Genomic DNA, 23,672 nt, shown 5'->3' with positions numbered 1-23,672 from the left:
AGTTGAAAAATTTAACATACTTGGCTCAGTAGCTGCTAGAAAAAGCAATAAAATATATATGTATGTTATATATACCTATAGGTGGTGTATCTACCCATGTTTGGTATATGAGATTTGAACAACACAACTAAACAACTTGACCTATATACAATACTACATTCAACAACTGCAGAACATACAGTCTTTTCAAGTACATATGGGAAATTTACCAAATAGACCATATGCTAAACATAAAGCAATTCTCAACAAAGTTTGAAGAACTGGAGTCATACAATGTTTCTCTGACCGTTGTAAAAATGAATTAGAAATCACAACAGAAAAATAATTCAAAACTACCCAAATATTTGGAAAGTAAGCAATGCACTTATAAATAACCCATGTATCAAAAAAATGAAAATGGAAAATATTTTTAACTGACAATGAAAATATGACATAGTAGAATTTAAGGGCTGAAGCTAAAAATGACTATAGAAAAATCTATAGCTTCAGATATATATACAAGAGTATTAAAAAAATAAAAGATTTGAGAATCAGTTTCCTCAGCCTCCATCTCAAGAAGCTAGAAAAAAAAGAACACTTTTTCCTCCAATGTCCAGCTGCTCATGTCTGAAGTTCCCTGCAGTGTCAGCAGAAGACCTTGGAGCCCAAGCTGGTGGGCATGAGGTTGCATTTTACCACACCTCCCTATACGCTTAACAATCTGCCACCTGATAAATCGTGCTGATGGCAGTATTACAGGCTCCCTCTGGACAGTCACATTGATGTGCAGAATGAAGAAGGACTGTCAGTCTTTAAGGTCAGAAGAGTCCAGGGTAGAGGAGCCCACCTCAAGACTTCATAAAAAAAGAACTATGTTCTAGGTTGTCACTAACCAGGTGTTTCTCCTAAACATAATTATCAAAACAGAAGGTTGCCAGAGCCATTAAAGGAAATTATCATGCTCATCTTTGCTAGGAGTCCTTCCCATAGAATGTCACAGAACACCCAGTATCCCCTAAGATTACTGTTTCCTGGCTGTGGGGCACATGCTGAAACCCAGTTCTTCCAATCTCTTACAGTCAGTCTCTTTGGTGCCAGCCAGGAGTGACCGACAAAGGTCAGAAGGACTGCAGAGAATGTGAGCATTACTCCCAGTCCCACTCTGGGGTACTCAGGGAATCTCTAAAGGCCACACCCCAAGGACAAGAATCAAACACACCTCCACAGGAAAAATAAATTCCCCAAGGTCTTACCTTGAAGAGGCCCAGAAGAGAGTTTGCAGCATCCTCTTTCTGAAGTGCTTAACTGCTCCTCAGCACACCTGTGCTTGTTGCTTGAGCTGGTCACAGGGACCATCTGCCAAGTCCTGGGCCAAGTTATCTTGGGCTAATACTAATAAGAATCCCCTCAAGGCCTGGGACCTAGGCCAGAGCAATGACCACCACAGCTCAGGGTCTTTGAGACACTGCTCAGCAAAATGGAACACCTATCTATGCTTCTTTTCTCCACACCAAGAGGCTACCTTGAAGTTCTAAAGCACACATGAATGTGAATGGTTTGGAAGCTCCAAAGAAAGAGCAGGGAAAGGTTTTACTAACCAAACAACCAGAAATTTTAGAGGTGCTTATTGGCACTCTGAAACTGCCCTTGCTTTCTCGAATCTCAATTCTTACTGTTAGACCTGCTCTCTCTTGTCCCACCCTGAGATCCCTGTGTTCTATATAACAAAGTCTCCAACACCAGCCTAAATAACAAGGAAAGAGGAACCACATGCATCAAATTATAAGGAAGCAAGAAAGAAAAGAAATTAGAAGGGAGGGGTTTAGTAGTTCTTGGGGCATGCCAAATGAGGAATATCCTGGACTTGCAATTCGCATCTGAAATGCAGGGGTGTGGGGTAAGGGGCATTCTTATAGGGCTGAGCCCTTAATCTTTGGGATCTGATGCTATCTCCAAGTACAGAGCGTCAGAACTGAGTTGAATTCTAGGACACCCAGCTGGTGCTGGAGAATTGCTTGATGCTTTGGCAAAACCCCACACACATTGGAATTGTGATCAAAATTGTATATACTCCCCTAATTTAGTCCCTGTTTCCAGCTTTTATAAGTGTCACCTCTTCCTCCAAAGTTAAAATAATTTATATAATCAATAGCTTTGTGGAGTGGTTTTCACCCCTTTGATTCAGTAAACAGGTTTGCTTGAGACATCGGCTCTCTAGTGGGCTCAAAAAATTGATTTTGTAAATTACCTGGCTTTTTCTCATTGTTACAAATAGTGAAGTGACACTATTTCGTTGATTTCTAAATTGTAAGCAAGAGCAGAACCTTTTTTGAAAACTACCCTTTTAACCATTTTCAATTGTACAATTCAGTGGCATTAGGTTTATTCACACTTTTAGTTAAAAAATAGACATTCTATTTTATAATATATTCTTAAATAACTTGAGAGGATTAACTATATTTATCCTGATGCATTTTTTTCTCATGGAAATTTAATACCACCACAGAAATACACACACACACAACTATAGGACTTTACAGAGACAAAATGAGTAGTTTAAATTTGATTTAAATTCATGTGTAAGTTCTAGGCTACCACTAGAGACAGCTGAGCTTATTACAGAGTTCTAAAATTTAGTAATAAGAAGCTTCTCAGTCTAATCCATGTGTGGGATTTCCATACTACAAAGCAATTCCACAGCGGGTGTGACCATGCCCCTACAGCAGAGCCCTCCCCTTTAATTGCCACCACCCTCCGCCTTTAGGACTAGTTGAACATTAGCTTCTTTAATGTTGTGTTATAACCACAAGTTCCTTAATATCCTAACTACAACACTCAATACATTTGCAACATGTTCTCAGATCAATAACCTTTGACCTGCCACTGAGCAATCTTAGAGAAACTACAGATAATATCTTAACATAAGATCACTGTGCTTCCTCAGAGAAAAGGAAATGCAAACAGAAAACGATCAGGAGGCAATGGTTTACAGATTTGCTTTGCAGAAAAGAATGAGAACTGAGATCACCCCCAGATGTATGTGATCATTTGATGATGTCTCCAATCTGCACACTGAAATCTTATCAAGGAACTAGAAACCACCAAAATTTACCCTAACTCCCCCTTCCATCCTCCTTTTCAACCTTAGAAGCCCCAAACTCAGTCCAATGAGCAAGATGGCTTCAGGACATCTCTGTTTCCCATCTTCTCCACTGGCTCCTCAATCAATAAAACTTGCTTTGCTCCAGACTCCGACATTTCAGATTTTGGCTTTTGTGAAGTGCCTGACACATGAACCAGAGACAGGCAACACTGGGTGTCCTACAGTTCACTCAATCTTCACACTATCTACCTCTAGGTAGCATACAGCCACAGGTTTGAGTTCAGTCCCACATGCCTAGCCCCCTATACTTCAAACGCCTGTAGCAAGCCCAGGTTAAATATGGGAGGTTGCCATGGCCTCCTCCTGGAGTTCAATCAGTGTCCTAGAACAGCTCACAGAACCCAGAAAAACATTTTTACTTACTAGATTATTGGCTTATCATAAAAAAATATGACTCAGGAACAGCCACATGGAAGAAATGTGTCAACATTAAAAAAATCTTAAACTTGTAGAGAACTTTCATAAATTTATTTGAGCCAAAATGACAACACCTGCTGGGAGAGAAGGATCTCAAATGCTCTGGGACAACAGTTTTACAGGTAGTCTTTTGCATTTGCAAGTTAAGGAGGGAAGATTACATAAGGAAGATTACAAGGAGGGGAATGGAAGGCAGGGATTGGATTACAGAATAGTTAACTAGATCATGTGCTCTCTTGAAGTGGTTATTTCAAAGGTGTTTTAACTTAGATAGACAGAAACAATAGAGTTTGCTTAAGGCAAAGTTATAACCTAAAGTTATATGCCTGAGGCATGACTACCCACCTGCCTAGTTAGGAATTCATGCTCAAATTGTTACAGAAGAAACTCTATTCTTCTTGCCTATGCAGTAAAGAAATACAGACCAGCAAGCCTATTAGCGTGCAAACAAAGTGTATTAGTGTTAAATTCCCATGGAAGAGAATGTGCCTAGCTAAGGTACGGGTGAAAGTCAAGAGCTTGGGTGGAAAAACCAAGGGTGGCAAAGGTTCTTTGTTCTGGGGACTTACATAGCTGGCAGAATGGGGGTGAAAGAGTTATATATTGATTAGTGGTGCTGTTACAGACCCACACACAGGGCCAAAGGGGGTACAGTATACTATTACCAAAAGGACCCCCACTAGGTTCGATTGTCCGCCGCCTTAGGAAAGACATCTCTCAATGCCAGAGATTTGTGTAAAGGAAAGGAAATGTTTATTTAAAGCTATACAGACTTCAAGTAGTGACCTAATGTCTTCATTAAGGTATCAAAGTCCTTTTGGATACCCACAGACACCCACAGTGCTTCCTTCTCCCCCTGCTCTAATTCGGGATACCATAACTCAGGAAAAGAAGCAACCGTCTGGGATCCAGGCTCCTAATACCGTCAGCTGTGTCCCCATCCAGGCAGGATCTCCAATTAATCCAAAGCCATGTGGCACCTTCTCATGGTCTACTGGCAAGAGTTCTTTCACCCTTTTTCCAGGCAAAGTCTCTCCTGCTTCCCAAGCCACGCGGTCAAAAGGAGCACCCCAAAGCTGTGTGGTCCTTTTCTACCAAAGCTGCAGAGATCCCCATTCTGGCAAAGCTGCGTGGATCTCCCTTCAATGGCTGCGGAGCCTGGGTTTTAAATCCCCTCACCAATCCTCCTCTGCAGCCCCATTTCCGACTCCGCCCACAATCGGCTACACTTGACAGCACTCTCATATCCTTCCAGCTTTACTGGGCTGCCATAGTGAGTCTGGGCAGGCGTGGCCCCATGGTGTGGAGGCAATCATCTCCAAGCTCTCAAGCAGGCACTGTAATCAGGGGGACCTGACTGCCCCCACTCCCCCCACCCAGTTACATCTTGGGTGGAAGTCCCTCCCTTCTCCCTGGCTCAAAGCATGGTCACAGCTATTTAGCATATGTATGAAAGCAGTTAAAGGTTATAGATATGTTAAATGACCGTGCCAGAGGTTAGCTGCAGAGCTGTTGCTGCACCAAACAGTTCTGCGTGTTCCTGCTCCATGTGTCCCTTCTCCCAACTCACACCTGAAGGGGAAGGGGTGAGGACATCTTATGTGTATCTCTAATATTTCCTAGATACCTTGAGTTCTGGACCCCATTCCAAATCCCTATTTGGGGACCCTCTCTTGGCTGTACCCTGTATCATCCCTAATCTATCACCAATGGACTTCACAACCCCTTTAGGGTTTCTCTTTTGATTCTAATGTATAAAATGAATTGCTAAACTGCCATTCTCTGGAGCATTTCTCAATCCATTGAGATATTGCCTCCAGGCAGTTGTCATCAGTTTGGCTCAAATAAACTAACCAAAAATTCTCCACAGGTGTGAATGATTTTTTATGTTTACAGCAGTTTTACCACTTGTTTTATTTTATACAACAGAATCAAAGGGGAATAGTTAGGGAGGTTACATGAAATTCATTGCTGATAGATTAAGGGGGCAAAAGAAAGCAAAGGGAGGGAATCTCTGGGGTTAGATAAAAAATGAAATTAATAGATACATACTTCTTTTACATAGGTGGGTATAGGATAATTTAACCTTTAACAGTTAACACAGTAACAATAATAATAAGGGCCTCTGTGGTCTCCTGCTTTGGTGGGAAGTTGTGCCCTGAGGGGTCTGGAAAAAAGGAAATGACCGGACATTCCAAAGGTATGTTATCGTAGATGCCAAAAGACAATAGACAGGCTTACCTAAGGGAAAGACTGACCTTTGTCAAGGAAGATACTAGCCTAGAAGGACTACCCACCGTGACTCACTTTTAGGTAGAAAGTTTTCATTTCAGACCATCCTTTATGGTTACTGTAGGTCTCTGAGTTTGTAAGGCCTGCCATGTAGGCCTTCCCTGAGTCTGTCAGGTTTAGCATGTGGCCTCCTTTTTTGGTCCATATAGGAGAAATGAAACTTTGAAAAAGTGCATTTTGGCTGTATAATATTGGGATTATAATGAGAAATATATTTTTGGCCCTGGCTGGTGTGGCTCAGTGGATTGAGAGCTTGCCTGCAAACCAAAGGGTCATTGTTTTGATTTCCAGTCAGGGCACATGCCTGGGTTGCAGGCAAGGTCGGGTCCCCAGTGTGGGGTATGCCAGAGGCAACCACACATTGATGTTTCTCTCCCTCTCTTTCTCCCTCCCTTCCCCTCTGTCTAAAATAAATAAATAAAATCTTTGGGGTTTTTTTTAAGTAATATATTTTTGGTCTTTGTCCCCTTTCTTCAGAGCTCCTAAAATCCTTGGAATATTCTAAGTGACAAGAGGGATAAAGGTGTCTCTTGTTATGTTGATGAGATGACTTTTAGAAGGATGGTGGCTGGTTGTCAGTGGAGACAATGGAGTGATTAAAGGAATAGAACTCTCAGCCTCCCTACCCCCTAACTCCTGGGAAGGGAGAGGGGCTGGAGATTGAGTTCTATAACTAATAGCTAATAATTTACTGAAGCTTATGTAAGAAAGCCTTTGTAAAAACTCAAGAGGACTAAGTTCAGAGACTTCCAGGTTCATGAACATGCAGTTAAGTGTGGAGAGTGTTCTACTTTGAAGAGAGCTTAGAAGCTCTGCTCCCTTTCCCCATACCTTGTCCTATGTGACTGTCCATGGGAAAAGAAGGGGGTCTCTGGAAAGTAACCTCACAGGGTGATTTTGTTAGGTAGCAGCTAGGAATGAGCAGCCAGAGGGGAAATAAAGACAGGGCCTTCATCATTACAATCTAACAAAGAACCTGATACAGGAGGCTAGAAGCAAAAAGAAGACCCTTCTCACCCATCAAGAGAAGGAAGATCCTTCTCTTGTCCCAGCAGTCCTGAGCTTGGTCCAATTAAGATTGCCAGGCATTCTGAACATCACAAGCAAAACTATGATAGGACAGGAGGAGCTGGGAATCATTGAGACTGGGCTTCTGTAAGCTTCTATAACAGTCTTACTAAGAGTGCCAGGTGTCCTGAACATCCCAAGGCCTAGAAGGTGTGAGGGGACTCCTTAAAATTCTATGTACAATTCCACTATCTGGGAAAGAACTCTCACACATACCTATGTTTCGGTAGGCATGCTCCCCCACCCTTGCCCCCAAAGCTGGCACTGTTACAGGGTGCAGCCAAGAGGGGTCCCCAAATAGGGATTTGGAATGCAGCCCAGAACTCAAGGTGTCCAGGAAATATTAGGATGTCCTCACCCCTTCCCCCACAGGTGTGAGTTGAGGGAAGGGACACATGGAGCAGGAACATGCAGGGCTGTTTTATACAGCAACAGCTCTGCAGCTAACCTCTGGCATGGTCATTTAACATATCTATAACATTTAACTGCTTTCATACATATGCTAAACAGCTGTGACCATGCTTTGAGCCAGGGAGAAGGGAGGGACTTCCACCCAAGATGTAACTGGGTGGGGGGAGTGGGGGCAGTCAGGTCCCCCTGATTACAGTGCCTGCTTGAGAGCTTGGAGATGATTGCCTCCACACCATGGGGCCACGCCTGCCCAGACTCACTATGGCAGCCCAGTAAAGCTGGAAGGATATGAGAGTGCTGGCAAGTGTAGCCGATTGTGGGCGGAGTCAGAAATGGGGCTGCAGAGGAAGACTGACTAGGGAATTTAAACCCAGATGCTGCAGCCATTAGAGAGAGGACCACGCGGCTGTGGCCATGTGAGGGGGAGAGCTATGCACTTCTGGTAGAGTGGAAATCCCTGCAGCCATGTGAGGAAGAGAGATCCATGCAGTTTCACCAGACTGCAGACCCCCACAGCTTAGGCGAAAGGGGAAACACACGGCTTTGCCAGAGTGGGGAATCACCATGCGGCTTTAGCAGAGAACCGCCACTCGGCTTCGGCAGAGTGGCAAACACCCCCCTCCCCAAAGCTTTGCCTAGAGAGAATCATGCAGTTTTGGCCAGAGTGGGGACCCCTGAAGCTTTGGGGTGCTCCCTTTGGCCACGTGGCCTGGGAAGCAGGAGAGACTGCCTGGAAGAAGGGTGAAAGAACTCTTGCCAGTAGACCATGAGAAGGTGCCACATGGCTTTGGATTAATTGGAGATCCTGCCTGGATGGGGACACAGCTGACGGTATTAGGAGCCTGGATCCCAGACGGTTGCTTCTTTTCCTGAGTTATGGTATCCCGAATTAGAGCAGGGGGAGAAGGAAGCACTGTGGGTGTCTGTGGGTATCCAAAAGGACTTTGATACCTTAATGAAGACATTAGGTCACTACTTGAAGTCTGTATAGCTTTAAATAAACATTTCCTTTCCTTTGCACAAATCTCTGGCATTGAGAGATGTCTTTCCTAAGGCGGCGGACAATCGAACCTAGTGGGGGTCCTTTTGGTAATTGTATATTGTGCCCTCCTTGGCCCTGTGTGTGGGGGTGTGTTCTTTAACAGTTTTTGGCATCCCTGGGTGGGCCAATAATTGCACCCCCCCACACACACGTCTGTTCAATAACAGGGAGGACAGAGAAACCAAAGTAGGGAGAACCTCTGGGATTAGACAAAAAGTAAAATGATAGTCCCGTACTTTTTTTACACAGGTGGGTGAGGGATAGTTAACAGTCAACAATTAACATGATAACAATAACAATGAGAAGATTCTTGTGGTCTCAGCTTGTGCCCCAGGGTTTTGGGAAAAAGGAAGTTACCTTGATACTCCAAAGGTATGTTATCCTAGATGCAAAAAGACAATAGACAGGCTTAGTTAAGGTAAAGATTGACCTTTGTTAGGCAAAGATACTGGCCTAGGACCTGACTACTGGCCATGAACTGCTTTCAGTGATTAAATTGTCATTTCAGACCATCCTTTGTGGTTACTTTAGGCCTCCCCTGAGCTTGTCAGATTAATATGTGGCCCCTTTTCTTCCACACTGCCATTTTCTAGAGCATTTTCTCAATCCACTGAGTCTTTGCTTCTCAGCAATTGTCGTCAGTTTGACTCAAATACACTCATGAAAATTCTTACAGGTTTAGATGTTTCTTACATCAACACCTGGGAAAATAGTTACTGAACAACTGTATTTCAAAGCTTAGGTTAAAATACTGCTTTTGGGTCAATCCATGTGTGAGCAAGACAATATTTTTAAAATCCTGGCCCTTCCTCTATCTTGGCAGGATTTAAAGATTTCTAATTAACTGGAGTGTTCCAAACTGTGCAGAGATTATGATTTTCAATGGAGAGAGCCAAAAGCCTTCTATCAAAATACCTATTGTGAGAAAAAGTAGACAGAAAATGAAATGGTCACTGGCCTGCTCTATATTAGGATACTATCAGAGAGAACTGTGCCACTTGTCCTTGGGAAACAAACAAATTCAGGTGACAAATTTTAATTTTGATTCAAACCAGGGTTCCCAAATTTGAATTTTGCTTAGTGAACTAGCAGCAATGTAATGTAATGGTTAGTTTTATAGGTCAATTTAACTGGGCTAAATAATGCCCAGATAGCTGGTAAAGCATTATTTCTGGGTGTGTCTTTATGGGATGTCTCTGGAAGAAGTTAGCATATGAATTCAAAGACTAACTAAGGAAAATCACCTTTACCAATGGAGCATCATCCAATCCTCTGAGGGCCAGAGTGGAACGAAGGCAGAGGAAGGGTGAATTTGCAGGCTGTGCCTGCACTGAGGCATCCACTTTCTCTTGCCCCCAAACACTGGCACAGCATTTGCACTCACACTTACACCACCAGCTTTCCCGGCTCTCCAGATTGTAAACAGATTGCCTCCATAATGGTGTCAGCCACTTCCTATAATCTCCTCTTACATTTATTTGTCAGTTTATTTGGCAAAAGACTACTAGAGCACAAGACCACAGCACCCCTCATTGTCATCTTGTTCTGGAATACCATCTCTATGGGCTGTAAACACTAATTATTAACTATCCTTTGTCCACCAAAATAAAAGAAGTATATGTTTCTCCATTTTGCTTTTTATCCAGTCCTAGAGATTTCCCCACTTTGCGTTCTCCTGCCTCATTATTCTACCACCAATGGGTTTCATGTAATCCTCTTTGCATCTTCTCAGATTCTAATATGTTGAGATTTTATTTCCTGACATATGTCCTCAGTTTGGCTCAAACTCATAAAAATTCTCTACAGGTTTGAACATTTCTTACACTGACAGCTTCTTACTAAAATATATTATTAGTCCACAGACTTCTCTTTTATTTCTGCTATATGTGTTCAGACACCTGGTTCTCTAGGGTAATGTCTGTGCGCAATTAAAAAAAAATAGTCATATTTTTCAGACCAAACTGATTGTAATAAAAGATATAACAGTACATAAATTATCTAAAAATACTAACATGCGGGAAACATCCAGTTTTGCAGCAGAAAATTATGTATTTACCCATTATGTCTCAGTGAATACTAAATTTTCCTAAATAATTAAATAAAGAAACAAACATTTAACACCAGCCAAAAATTTCTAAACTCAATTTATTCTATGTTGATGAATCTGCGTAACAAATCAATCCATTTTACTCAATTTGGAATTCAAATATCTGTGAACTGACTTTGCATTAAAATGCCTCATATTATCAAATCTTATGTTTAACTTACTACTATCCAGGTGAGACAGCTCAAGAAAATGAAAAAAAAAAATACAGCCCCAGCGACCAGCACATTGTGGTCTCATTCCTGCCACCAACACAATGTGTGACCCTGAGCAAGTCATTTGAATTCAAAGACTAAATAAAGAAAATCATCTTTACCAATGGAGCATCATCCAATCTGCTAAGGATGTGAATAGAACAAAAGCCAGAGGAAGGATGAATTTGCAGGCTGTGCCTGAGCTGAGGCATCCACTTTCTCTTGCCCTCAGACATTGGCACTCCCTATACCCCAGCTTTTGCACTCAGACTTACACCACCAGCTTTCCTGGTTCTCCAGTAAACAGATTGCCTCCATAATGGTGTCACCCACTTCCTATAAGGGAAAAGCCCTTCTATTCCACTCAGGGCCTTAGCTTCCACATCTGTGAAGTGTAGCTTAAATTGAACTGAATGTTTCCTAACGTTCCTTCTAATCTGAAATCCTCTAAAGTTACTGTAAACTTTTCCATGTTAACTCTACCCTACTTTTCTGTAATACCTGGTCACTCTATACCTTCCCAAAGTGTAGCCAAGAAATAGAAGGATATGTCACTGTGGTGTTGATACAGATAGGTCTGGACAGGCTGAGGGAAGGAACTGCCCATAGGCAGGGGCAGGGGCACGTTGCCCCAGTAACCGAGCTAGCATTGCAGACAGATTTCCCTACCCCTGGCACAAATTTGCTGGAGGAAGTCATTATGGTGAGCATGCAAAAAAGTAGTGAAGTGACTGGCTAAGGAAAACACTCTCCTACTTCCTTCAGGTCCCTGGGTGAGAGTGAGACCAGAGGATGCAGCTACATGTATCTGTAGAAGGTAAACATGGAGGCAGATGGAGGTGCTGTCCTGTCTGTCAGTCTAGCCTGGAAAAAAGACAGTATTACTGGTTAAGCTGGACCCTGCTGGAAAGCATGGAAGTTTGGGCTGGGAGATTTACACCAAGGAAAGGGAGAAATACACTCTCTTCTCTCAAATCCATTTGGCAGGTGCATGGGCCAACAACACACACAGACTCCAGGAGAGAGTTTGAAGCTGGACAGCCACCCACTTAGCTGCCTTGGGCTCCAAAAGACAGATAAGAGTGTAGTGGGAATTCTGGGCACTGTTCTGGGTTTTGCTCTTTTCAGAAAGAGCTGGGTTTTGTTTGTGCTGTGGAAAAGATGAGCCTGAAAGCAAGGAGTCTCCTGTCCTCCCAAATTGTGCAACATTTTAGTAAAGACCTCTTCCTTCCCCACCAAACTCTGTCTCCAGAATTTGCCTATCTGTGGTAGTACACAGCTGAACCACACTTTTGTTTGGTAAGAGTGCGAGGCATAATCAGGAAAATTACTGCTCCATCCCCCCAGAAAACAGAACTGAGTGATTCTCAAAAAGGACAGGAAAAGGCAAAAGAAGTGCAATGCCCTTAAGATTACATGTCATTACAGTCTATTCCTGCTTTTCTAAAATAGACCAGCATTTGTGTCTGGGATCTTGCTTCATTCAGAATAAGTTCTCTGCAGGTGGCACTATGTCTGCCATAGACAAACACTTCCCAATGTGGTGTTTGACAAGCTGACCTAGAAGCAAAATACATCTTCTGCTGGAGCCTGCAAATTAGTTTGAAATACATTCCCCAGAGGGTCCTGTAGGAAGGAGGCTTGACAGAGAAGAATTCCCCAGGTATGTCCAGCCAATCAGCACAGAATTAGGACCCATGGTGTACCTATCAATTAAATAATAGAGCATTTAGACTCAAAAGAAGAATAAGACAAGAACCATACCCTCCAGAAACCAAAAGTCACTCTTATCAAATCACTAATGGAAAAGAGAAGGTACTGGAATGTTAAGGCTGATCTGAGTGATAAGGATTGTAAAGGTTGGAGCATCTCAAGTGTGGAGGCCATTATGGTCCACAGCATTTGGATAATGCTCCTAAGTGAAGGTAGCCTGGAGCAGGCCTGGAGTGGGATGATTTGGGAATAGGTAGGAAGTAGAAATCCAGGTATTCCTGTGGGAAGTCTTACTGGCCCTTTATCTCCTGTGAGCCCAGAAAATTGTTCACTCCTTACCTCACACACAAAATGTTAATCTCCAAAACTAAAGATAAATAAACCTTCTGTGCCACTAAATATGTTCCTTGTGAAGACTGGAAGACATTTTTAAAGTGGTTGGGAGGAAAGGAGCTGAATATGATAGCCCAAAATGCAGTGAGAAGGACCAGTTTGGTCAGTCCGAGAGATAAGCAAGTTCCATAAATGATATCGAAGAATTGCTCAGGTTATGCTCCCCAAAGGTCGAAATTATTTTTTTGGTTCAGAGGCAAAGGCCAGATGACTCTCTTCTCGTGTCACCTGAGAGTACTTTAAACTCAGGAAGAGAGAGGCCACACATGCCCACTCTACCAACAAGCTATTACTATGAGGCTTCGTGTCATTATCATTGTCCTTCATCATACTGTCAGGATATTAAAGTTCCAGGACATTTTCTAGATAATTGAAGTCAATCCTTCAAGTGCTAAGAATTTTCTGTGTGTTTTAAAAACTCGGCCAGCCTTCCAAAAATACATTATCCACTTTCCCTGTTCATTTACATTAGAATGTTCTTAAAGTAACTTTAATCTTATTTGATGAGCATGTACATTTAACAAAAACATGAATTATCATGTGTTCTGTTGTCTTACAGGAGACAGCCTCAGGCTTTGTGAAGTGTGGGACTGATATTTCCCACCCTAAATGACCCCAGATACTGTGAGTTTTGGTTTCTTACATCTATATAATAATTATTTTTCCTTTTCACATTCAGATTATCAGATGTCATTTCTAGCATTACTATTGTTATCTCTAATAATAATTCAATCTACTGTTTGCTTTTAAAACAAAAGGGAGGCTTATAAATCTCCCTAAATCCTACCCACAGGCCCCACTCTTCTTTCAGCTCTACCTCAGTGGCTGGGTCCTAGGACCAGCAGAAAAAGACAAGTGGGCAAACCCAGTCCTACATTCCACTTTTTCATCAAAATCATCCTTTGTACCCTACATCCCAGGACTGGCACTATGGTGAGGCAAGTGAGGCATTTAATTTGGAAGCAAAATTTAAGAGAGTGACAAAAATTCCATAAGCAATATAATATTTTAGTCCTGGTTGGTGTGGCTCAGTGGACTGAGCGCTGGCTTGTGGACCAAAAGGTTGCCAGTTCAATTCCTAGTCAGGCCACTTGCAGGTTGCAGGCCAGATCCCCAGTTGTGGGTGTGAGAGAGGCAACCAATCGATGTTTCTCTTGTACATTGATATTTTTCTCCCTCTCTTACCCCCTTCTTTCCCCTCTCTCTAAAAATAAATAAATAAAATCTTTTTAAAAAGGTAATATTTTAGTGAAACACTTTAAAATTAAAATTAATGCAAAAATTTATGATAAACTAGATTTCAAATTTGTCCCTCTAAAACAAAGGGAGGCAGAGCTGCCATGCCAGATGAAATACTTTGTACATTTTATGCCTCAAATCTTTGGAATGTTAAAGCAGAACAAAATAACCTTCGGATTGGGTCTATGGCAACACTGTGTCCCAAAAAAATGTTTATGAAGATAACAAGGAAGCCATTATTATGACTATTGGACTGAAAATTTAAAACATTTTTAGTTTTTTTCTTTTTTTAATATATTTTATTGATTATGCTATTACAGTTGTCCCATTTTCCCCCCTTCACTCCCCTCCACCCTGTACACCCTCTCCCACCCACATTCCCCCCTTCAGTTCATGTCCATGTGTCATACTTATGAGTTCTTTAGTTTCTACATTTCCCATTCTATTCTTACCCTCCCCCTATCTGTTTTCAACCTACAATCTATGCTACTTATTCTCTGTACCTTTTCCCTCTCTCTCCTCCTCCCACTCCCCTGTTGCTAACCCTCCATGTGATCTCCATTTCTGTGGTTCTGTTCCTGTTCTAGTTGTTTGCTTAGTTTCTTTTGGTTTTGCTTTAGGTGTGGTTGTTAATAATTGTGAGTTTGCTATCCTTTTACTATACATGTTTTTTCTGTATCTTCTTTTCTTAGATAAGTCCCTTTAACATTTCATAAAATAAGGGCTTGGTGATGATGAACTCCTTTAACTTGACCTTATCTGAGAAGCACTTGAACTGCCCTTGCATTTTAAGTGAAAGCTTTGCTGGATAGAGCAATCTGGGATATAGGTCCTTATCTTTCATGACTTGGAATATTTCTTTCCAGCCCCTTCTTGCCTGTAAGGTCCCTTTTGATAAATCAGCTGACAGTCTTATGGGAACTCCTTTGTAGGTCACTGACCCCTTATCTCTTGCTGCTTCTAGGATTCTCTCCTTCATTTTTACCTTGGGTAATGTAATTATGATGTGCCTTGGTGTGTTTCTTCTTGGTCCAACTTCTTTGGGGCTCTCTGAGCTTCCTGGATTTCCTGGAAGCCTATTTCCTTTGCCAGAATGGGGAAGTTCTCCTTTATTATTTGTTCAAATACATGTTCAACCTGTTGCTTTTCCTCTTCCCCTTCTGTACCCCTATAATTAGGATGTTGGAACGTTTAAAAATGTCCTGGAGGTTCCTAAGCTTCTCCTTGTTTTTTTGAATTCTTATTTCTTCATTATTTCCTGTTTGGTTTTTTTTTTTCTTCCTTCTGGTCCACTCTATTGTTTTGAGTCCCAGTTTCCTTCCTATCACTGTTGGTTCTCCGTGCATCTTCCTTCATCTCTTTTATGGTAACTTTCATTTTTTCATGTAATTTGCACCCAAAATCAACCAATTCTGTGAGCTTCCTGATCACCAGTGTTTTGAACTGTGCATCTGATAGGTTAGCTATTTCTTGGTCGCTCAAAAGGATGAGTTCTGGGGCACTGATTTTTTCTTCTATTTGAGCCATCTCTCTGTCTTTTTTTTTTTCCTGGTCTTGTCGCTCTTGTTACGGTAAGGGGTGGAGCCTTAGGTGTTCATCAGGGCTGGGCACCCCAGTTGCTAGATTGTGACGTTGTGTGTGGGGGTGGGGGCGGGGGAACAATGGCAGCAGCCCCACTCTCCTGGGATCTCAGTCCCTTCCCTGGGATCCTGGGCTGCGCGCTCCGCCCTGGTCCACAATCACAGCCTCACTGGGTCCCCCAGTTGTGCACCCTGGATGGCTTACGTGCTCCCAGTTGCCTTAGGCGCCCAGCTGTCCCCGCACTCTACGAGCTTTGACCCTCGCTCGTCTCCCCTCCTCCTGCCGGTGTGGATGGACCGGTCTACTTCAACTTCTTGGCTGTCCGACTTCCATTCAGATAAATTCTCTATCAGTCCTGGGTGTTATTCTGCCTCTAAATTGTTGTTGTTCTAATCTTGGTTATGCGTGGAGATACGGTACATCCACCTATGCCTCCATCTTGCCAGAAGTCCCACATTTTTAGTTTTTAATTATTTATTTTTAGAAAAAGGAAGAGAGGGAGAAAGAGAGGGAGAGGAACACCAATGCTCAACTGGGGGTCTTTCCCGCAACCCAGGTACGTGCCCTGACTGGGAATAAAACCAGTAACCTTTGGCTCCCAGTCTGGCATTTAATCCACTGAGCCATATCTGCCATGGCTAAAAACAGTTTTAGACTCTTTTTCTGCCCTGCCATGCTTTAGACACTGCCATGGCTGCCCTCAAACCCCTTGTGCAACCCAAGATTGTCAAAAAGAGGACCAAGAAGTTCATCTGGCACCAGTCAGACTGATCTGTCAAGATTAAGCAGAACTGGCAGAAACCCAGAGGCACTGACAACAGGGTGCACAGAGATTCAAGGGCCAGACCTTGATGCCCACATTGGTTATGGGAGCAACAAGATAACAAAGCACATGCTGCTCAGTGGCTTTTGGAAGTTCCTGGTCCACAATGTCAAGGAGTTTAATGTGCTGCTGATGTACAACAAAACTTACTGTGCTGTGATTGCTCACAACGTCTCCTCAAAGGACTACAAAGACATTGTGGACAGAGCAGCCCAGCTGGCCACCAGGGTCACCAATCCCAATGCCGGGCTGTGCAGTAAAGAAAATGAATAGACAGATTTATTAACACATGAATGTGTTAATAAAAACATAAAATTCTGCAACCCCTCCCTCATTGTTTAGAGTTAACATCATTATGTTGTGTTAGCTGCACCAATAGAAATGCCTTTTTTCTACTAATGTAATTGTTCCCCTTCCCCTTCTCATAAATTCCCATCATCTTTGTCTCCTAATTAAAATGCTATTTGGGCTTCTGCCTGAATCATTGTATTCCAAATAGCTATTGTTTTTGAACTCAAATAAATGCTTTTTGCTTCTCACTTTGAAAGGACTATTTATAAGTTAACAAATTTTTCATTAGCCAACATCAGGGGTTTTTAATTTTGTTTTGTTTGCCTTACATTCCAAAATGACTCCTCTTGGTACTTCCTTTACAGTTTTCTCCCATTCTGATGAAACAGAACTATGAGTGCACATAATGGAATGTGCAAAGGAGGCACATTTGTACTCCTTGCATCCCTACTTGCAGTGTGAGCACCCAGGGTTCAAGCCAAAATTATTGCCAGCCAAGAACTGGCAGGGAGACGCTTTCATCTGATGCGGCCTCTCAGGATGAGCCTCAAAGGGACAGTTCCCAAGTGCTAAGAAAAAGCCTCTCACTGGAGCACAGTAGTACTGTCCTATGTTGAAACCATTACTGTTCTACACACAGAAATATAAGAGCCATGTACAAGCACCCATTCCACCCTTCATAGTGAACATGGGACCCCTGCCATTGTTGGTGGTGAAACGGCACCAGAATTTTACTGGACTTCAGTTCAACAACCTCAGTACTTGAGTTTTGGCTAAGAAAGAATTCAGAGGCAAAACTCAAATACAAGCAAACGTTTATTTAGAGAGTCACAGAGGTAGAAGAAGTGAGCTGTGGAATAAGTGAGGCAGCTGGGTTGGGTGGACTCAGGAAACCAGTTACAGAGGCAAAAGAGGAGCCCTGGGAGCTGAGGAAAAAGAAAGACAGAGACAATGTGCCTGGGGGAAAGAGAGGCAGAAAGGCCTGGGCAGTGCTCCAGGGAGAGAGAAAGAGAGAGAGAGGGTACTTTGGTGAAAGAAAGGGGTGGGGAAAGGTGCAGTCATACTCAAGAGAGAGAAAAAATATGCTGAGTCTTTTATCTTAAGGGGTTTTATCTGTTTTCCAAAGGCAGAAATTTTAGGGGAGGTCTCAGGGGAGTTATCTCAGTAGGATATTCATCACCTTTCCAAGTGTGTCCTTTCGTGGTCATGGTCTCCATCAATTGGTCAGGGCCAGGGCAAGGGTCATTAGTCATTGCAGCTGGTCCTGATATCAACCATGACATTGCCCCACCTAGCCTTGCTGCTTTAGGGGGCCTGGAGCTGAAACACAACTGAGACCTAGATGTTACCTTTAGGACTTAATGCTTAAGGGAGTGGTTGTGCAAGGGTTTGTATGGGATTTATATGAGGCTGTGCCTCGGCATCCTTGTTACTACTCTAAGGCAGTGTACCACATGACTAGCAACATGCCAGGGGAAGAAAGGTTAGGGGAGAGTCCAAACCACATGATTAGCCATATGAAAGGTCAGGGGGCCTAAACCACAGAACTAGCAATATACTAGGGGATCTAAATTGCATAACTAGCAGTATCCTAGGGGATCTAAACCACATCACCAGTGATATGCTAGGGGAGGAAATGTCACCCTGGAGGTGAGGTCCCACCCTACAACTGTCCCTTGCTAGCTACCTGGGGCTTTCCACCCTGGTGATGTTCCATAGTTGGCCCATCATTTTTCCTCTGCTCATGCCTAACTGCTACCAAAGCATGAAACAGTGAAACACTCCCTATTCCACCAAATGTTCCCATTCTGATAAAATCCACAAACATTATTAATTGTTTTCTATCAGTCTAGGAGCAAGTGCAGTAAGCTATTTCTCTTTGTTGAGCAGTGAGAGGCCATGATAAATGGTGACAGAGAAGAATCTGTGTTCTGAGAAACTTTTAGTGACTCCTGAGGACCCCTCTCTACTAACCCCCAAGGGGTGGTGGGGTGAGGGAGGAGGCATCTCATCAGTGCTGTTAGTCAGGTGCTGTCACGGATCCAGCTCTACTCTGCTAATGTAGCCAGGGAAGAATGCCAAAGAAGGAGCGCACCTTACTTTAAGTGAATGGGAAGATATTTTTGAAATAGAAATTAATCCTTTTTGAAAATAAATGGTGCAAGGGGCCCACTCTTGAACTGAGTACTAATACTGCGTAGCAGTTGTGGCCAGCTCAGACACTGAAAGCATGATGGAGAAGTTGGGCAAGGCTGACCTCATGAAACTCATAGGTAATATTCCTCTGGTCCTGGTTCCTCACTGCACCCCACCTACAGTTTCTGTCTCTACCCTAGTTCACCTACCCTGACCTCTTGTAAAAAATTGAGGACTAAGCTTAGCAGTGGTCCCTATTGAAACATAAAATTCAGGGAAGTGAACTTGAAGATTTAATTATTTTATTAAGCAAATCACGTGTCAGGCAGCACCCCATCTAGCAACTAGAAGGGTCCTCTGAGGGGTTGTACAAAATGGGAGGTTTTTGTAGGAAGGAGGGTGGAGCAAGGGTGCTAATAATCTAAAGAAAAGAAAGGATTATTTTGGAACCCAAACGCTTTTACTGGAGTAAGGGAAGGGATCTGTAATCCTGTAGATTACGTCTGCTTTCTATGGGGTGGGAGGATGGAGAGGGCCCATGTGACAGATTACCTTAAACTGGTGTTTGACCAGAAAATTCCACACTGGTTGTTTAAGACAATTTCTGGGAGAGGTTAAAACTACAATTAGATCAAGTGTGAAATCTGGGATTGGCATCATGGGCTTTTAACTTGAGTGATGCCACTTTGGATATGTAGGGGGTGGTTTTCTTTAACATCTCTCACAATTATTTTTCTATTTTACTGTTAAAACCAGAGAGTAAAAAGATAGGGAACCTGAGTTAATCACGAGGGATCACACACAAAAATGCCTCAAAACATGAGGAAAGAACAGATGAATAAAACAGGTCAAATAGTAAGATTATTTTCTTTTTATGTTGATGGGTCAACTCTCTAATGGAGATTCTGAAACGTATCGAGTCCAGCTGAAGACTTCGACACTGATCATTTCTTCAGCTCTCCTACTCGGAACTAAGCAGATCTGGCTCCTTAAAAGGCACCCTCAGAAAGAGCTGGCTGCAAGGAGGCAGGATCTGCCTAGCCCAGTGATTTTCAGCTGGTGTGCCACAAGAATTTTTAAAACATGCAATATCTGACTTTGTCACATTGGCAAAAAAATGTATTTTTTGATGTGCCTCAGAGTTTTAGTAAGTAGTTTATGTGTGTCTGGAGAGGGAAAAGATTGAAAATTGCTGGCCTAGTGCAATCCAAAGGACCACACCACCTCCGTACAGCAGACTCTGAGCCAGGGAAACACGGTAGTAGCTGTGCCTAGGAGCCCCTGGGCCCTTCACTCAGCCAGCCGTGGCCATGGGACCTCGGGGACAATGGAATTTCCGAGGGGCTAGCGGGCAAGCAGGGTCCCAGGCCATGGAGCCTCAAGGAGCTCAAGCCTGCTCAGCAGTGCTCGGTGGCCGACTCTTTCCGGTTGCTCTTCCTGCTGGAGGCCTGCCAGCTGCTGAAGCAGAGGCTGTGGAAGGGCTTCCGCACCCGCCAGCCACCACCTCTCGGGGCTGCCATTCAACCGCAATGTCTGCTCGCTGGCCACCTCATGGGCTCCCCCATGTCTACATGAGAAAGCAGAGCCAGTAGGCGAGGTCCCGCCAAACCCGATGGTGACTGTATCTCGCCAGCAGCTGTCAAGACCCATCTCCATGTACGGGAAGCTTGGGAGAAAACTTGCTTCCTGGTTCTGCAGAACTCCATGCCACTTCCCCACCCAAGGAGCCCTGCGTAGTGAGGACTCCCACTAAACCTACGTCCCAGAGATCCGGGAGGATCATCCTCCGAGAGTGACAAAGTCAGGCTTCGCACCTCGCAGTGGGGTGGTGGTGTTGGCGGGGGGTCTGAGCCTGCCAAGATCTGGGTCCTACTGGCTCTACCATCAGGGGAAAGAATCCCAGGCCTAGTTTTTCCACTCTATGAGAACTTGGTGTACGTTAGGTTACACCTGAGGCTTCTCTGGAAAACGAAGCACCCGAATTCTGGGGCTCTAGGCCTTTGCTGTGAGAATTAGCAAGGATCTGGGAAGGAAGGAAGGAAGGAAGGAAGGAAGGAAGGAAGGAAGGAAGGAAGGAAGGAAGGAAGGAAGGAAGGAAGGGAGGAGGTGTGGAAGGAGGGGAGGTAGGGAAGGAAAGAAGCAGCAAAGAGAGCAACGAGACTCCGTCATTAGTAAGGCGCGTACGAAGGAATGACACCGTAAGTACGTATACTCCTTCAGAAAGCATTCGGAAATCCCCAGCCATAAGCATATGAAAATCCCTAGACAGACAAAAACAGACGAAAGAAATAACTAAAGAAAGACCCAAAAATGCATGCAGACTCCTAGTCCAGAGCAGGGTGAGCAGTGTCATTGTGACAGGCCAGCAGCATCCTCATAGCAAACCCTAACCCTGCACCTGCCGTGGGCCAGCCTCCCTTCCAACATGGATTCGTTTGAACTCACAGTGCCCATGGGAAGGATCCCTGGTTCCCCCTGTAACAGAGAAGAAGACTGCACCCAGAAATGCCTGGTGGCCAGCAGATAGCCTCGCCACTGCTGAATAGTAGGGAAAAAGGCCGGAACACAAGCTCATGTTTGGAAGGGTGCCAGCCCCTGGAAAGAGGCAGCAGTTTCACAGCACTGGCCCCAACAGCTCACCTGCTTTGTTCTGAGTCCATTCATTTATGGGAAGCAACACAGCAGACACTTGTCGGGTGCTAGGGATGGAGAGGAGAAGGAGGCCAACACAGCCTGGCTTCAAGGGAGTTACAGCCTAGTGAGAGGGAGAAAATCCAGTTTGTCACCACAAACTGTGGTGAGTGCTTTGAAAGAACAGTACGGCAGGGTTGTTTGGCAACTGTGTTTCAGGTTGGGACTTAAATATTTATCTAAACCAGGTTTTACAAGAATTAGTCTAGTTTTCTGTAGCTCACTAATGGTTTATATTGCTAAAGGGAAGCCGTCCTTAGGAAAAGCAAACATACACATCTTAGATTTTACTTTACAACCTTCAGTTCTCCAAGAATTGAGTATATTTCCATTTAATATATTTGATCTGCTGTGTTGGTACAAAACATCATAATATTCTCCTGGAATCAAAAGATGTAGGAGTATGAGACTATAGGTTGAGTCCTCTTTCATCAGATAAAACTTGACCTTTATCTCTCTGAATCTCAATTTCCCCTCTCTGTGCAAGGAGCACAGTAACCCTAAACCAGGCATGTCAAAAGCATTTTCACTGGGGGCCACATCAGTCTTGCAGCTGAATGTAATTTTAGGACCGTATAAATGTAACTACTCCTTAACAGTTAAGTGAGAGCTCGGAGCTGCCTCTGGGTAGAAACGAGGTGCCGGGCGGGATAAAACAAGGTGGAGGGCCAGATTCAGCCCACAGGCCTTGTGTTTGCCACTTGTGCATTAGAGAATCCACTTCTAGGATCACTCATTTGGTTGTTGACAGGCCTCGATCCTCACTGGTTGTTAGCTGGAGACCTCCTTTTGCTAATTCATGGAAGCTTCCATAGCCTGCCTGAGTGGCCTCATTTCATAGCATCTGATTTCCCACAGAAGAAGTGACTCAAGAGGAAGAGAAATGTGAGCAGGGTAGTGAAATAGTGCTCCAAAAAGGAGCAAGACTCATATCTAGAATACAATAAGGTCTCTTACAACTCAATCATATTAAGATAATGTACCCAGTTAAAAATAGACAAAATAGTGGAACAGGAATGTTACAAAAGAAGAGAAATGAATGGCTAAAAAGCACATGAGAAAATACTCAATTGTCACTAGTCATTTAGGGAAATAAATATTGAAATCTTTAATGAGGTACTGGTACAATAACATAAGACTAAAATTAAAAAGACTGAAAATACCAACCATTGTCAAGGATGTGTGGAGAAAGGTGATCATACATTTTTGCTGGGATTATAAAATGGCATAGCCATTAGTAAACTGGCAAAGTCAATTTATTATACAATAAATTGACAATACAATTTAATTATACAGATATTTACCATACAATTTCTGGCTATTTGCCCAAGAGAAATGACTTCAATTGTTTTAGAAACACTTGTACATGAGTTGTTCAGAGGAGTGACATAGCTAAGAATCCAAACTGGAAAAAATACATGTGTCCATCCAGCAAACTTTGGTATACAACGGAATGCTACCTTTTCTCCTAATCCCTTGGAATTAATATCCAAATAATTACATACTGATATATGCAACAATGTAAATAACTCCCAAACATAATGTGCTGAGTGAAAGGAACTAGATACAAAGAGTACATACCATTTATTTTTGGAAAAAATGAATCCATAGTGATAGAAATCACATCAGTGTTTGTATATGGTAGGTGTTTGGGCAATATTGACCTCAGAGTAACATGAGGAGTATTCTGATATGATGGAAATGTCCTGTACCTTTTTTGTGGTAATTATTACATGGGTTATATGGCATAGTCTTGGTAAAAGTCACTGAAATATAGTTTAAAGAATATAAGTTTATATTATATTTATACCTCATTAAAGTTGTTTATAAAGGTAAATAAAATTTAAAAATATGTAGCACTGGCTAGGTGGCTCGGTTGGTTGGAGCATTGTCCTGTACACTAAAGGGTTCTGGGTTCAGTCCCTGGTCAGGATGTGTATGGGAGGCAACTGGTCGATGTTTCTCTTTTTCATTTCCCCTTTCCTTTCCTCTATCTCTAAAATCAAAGAATATATCCTAGGATGAGGAGTAAAAAAAAAATTTTAATATGTAAACTAAAAAGTTTTAGAATGCAAGGAGTAGTTCATAGAAACAAAATAGTATTTGTAAAATGTATTGCCCTATCTTAGCCTGCA

The 23,672-nt window shown here is 43.0% G+C and overlaps 1 long non-coding RNA gene and 1 pseudogene across 1 annotated transcript; one reads left to right on the top strand and one right to left on the bottom strand.

Annotated features, from left to right (window-relative positions):
- Positions 1-8,581: 8,581 nt before the first annotated feature.
- On the bottom strand, positions 8,582-22,750 carry LOC118500999. Its single transcript, XR_004903571.1, has 4 exons — positions 22,740-22,750; positions 12,446-12,454; positions 11,912-11,916; positions 8,582-8,839 (listed from the first exon to the last, which is right to left on the bottom strand). It is a non-coding gene; the product is annotated as an uncharacterized LOC118500999 (long non-coding RNA).
- On the top strand, positions 16,287-16,692 carry LOC114498543 (annotated as a pseudogene).
- Positions 22,751-23,672: the final 922 nt, after the last annotated feature.

The sequence above is a fragment of the Phyllostomus discolor genome, chromosome 6, assembly GCF_004126475.2.
Source record: "Phyllostomus discolor isolate MPI-MPIP mPhyDis1 chromosome 6, mPhyDis1.pri.v3, whole genome shotgun sequence".
Lineage (NCBI taxonomy): Eukaryota > Metazoa > Chordata > Mammalia > Chiroptera > Phyllostomidae > Phyllostomus > Phyllostomus discolor.
The sequence above is the reverse complement of the archived record's forward strand: the minus strand, read 5'-3'. Positions and strand labels throughout refer to the sequence as shown.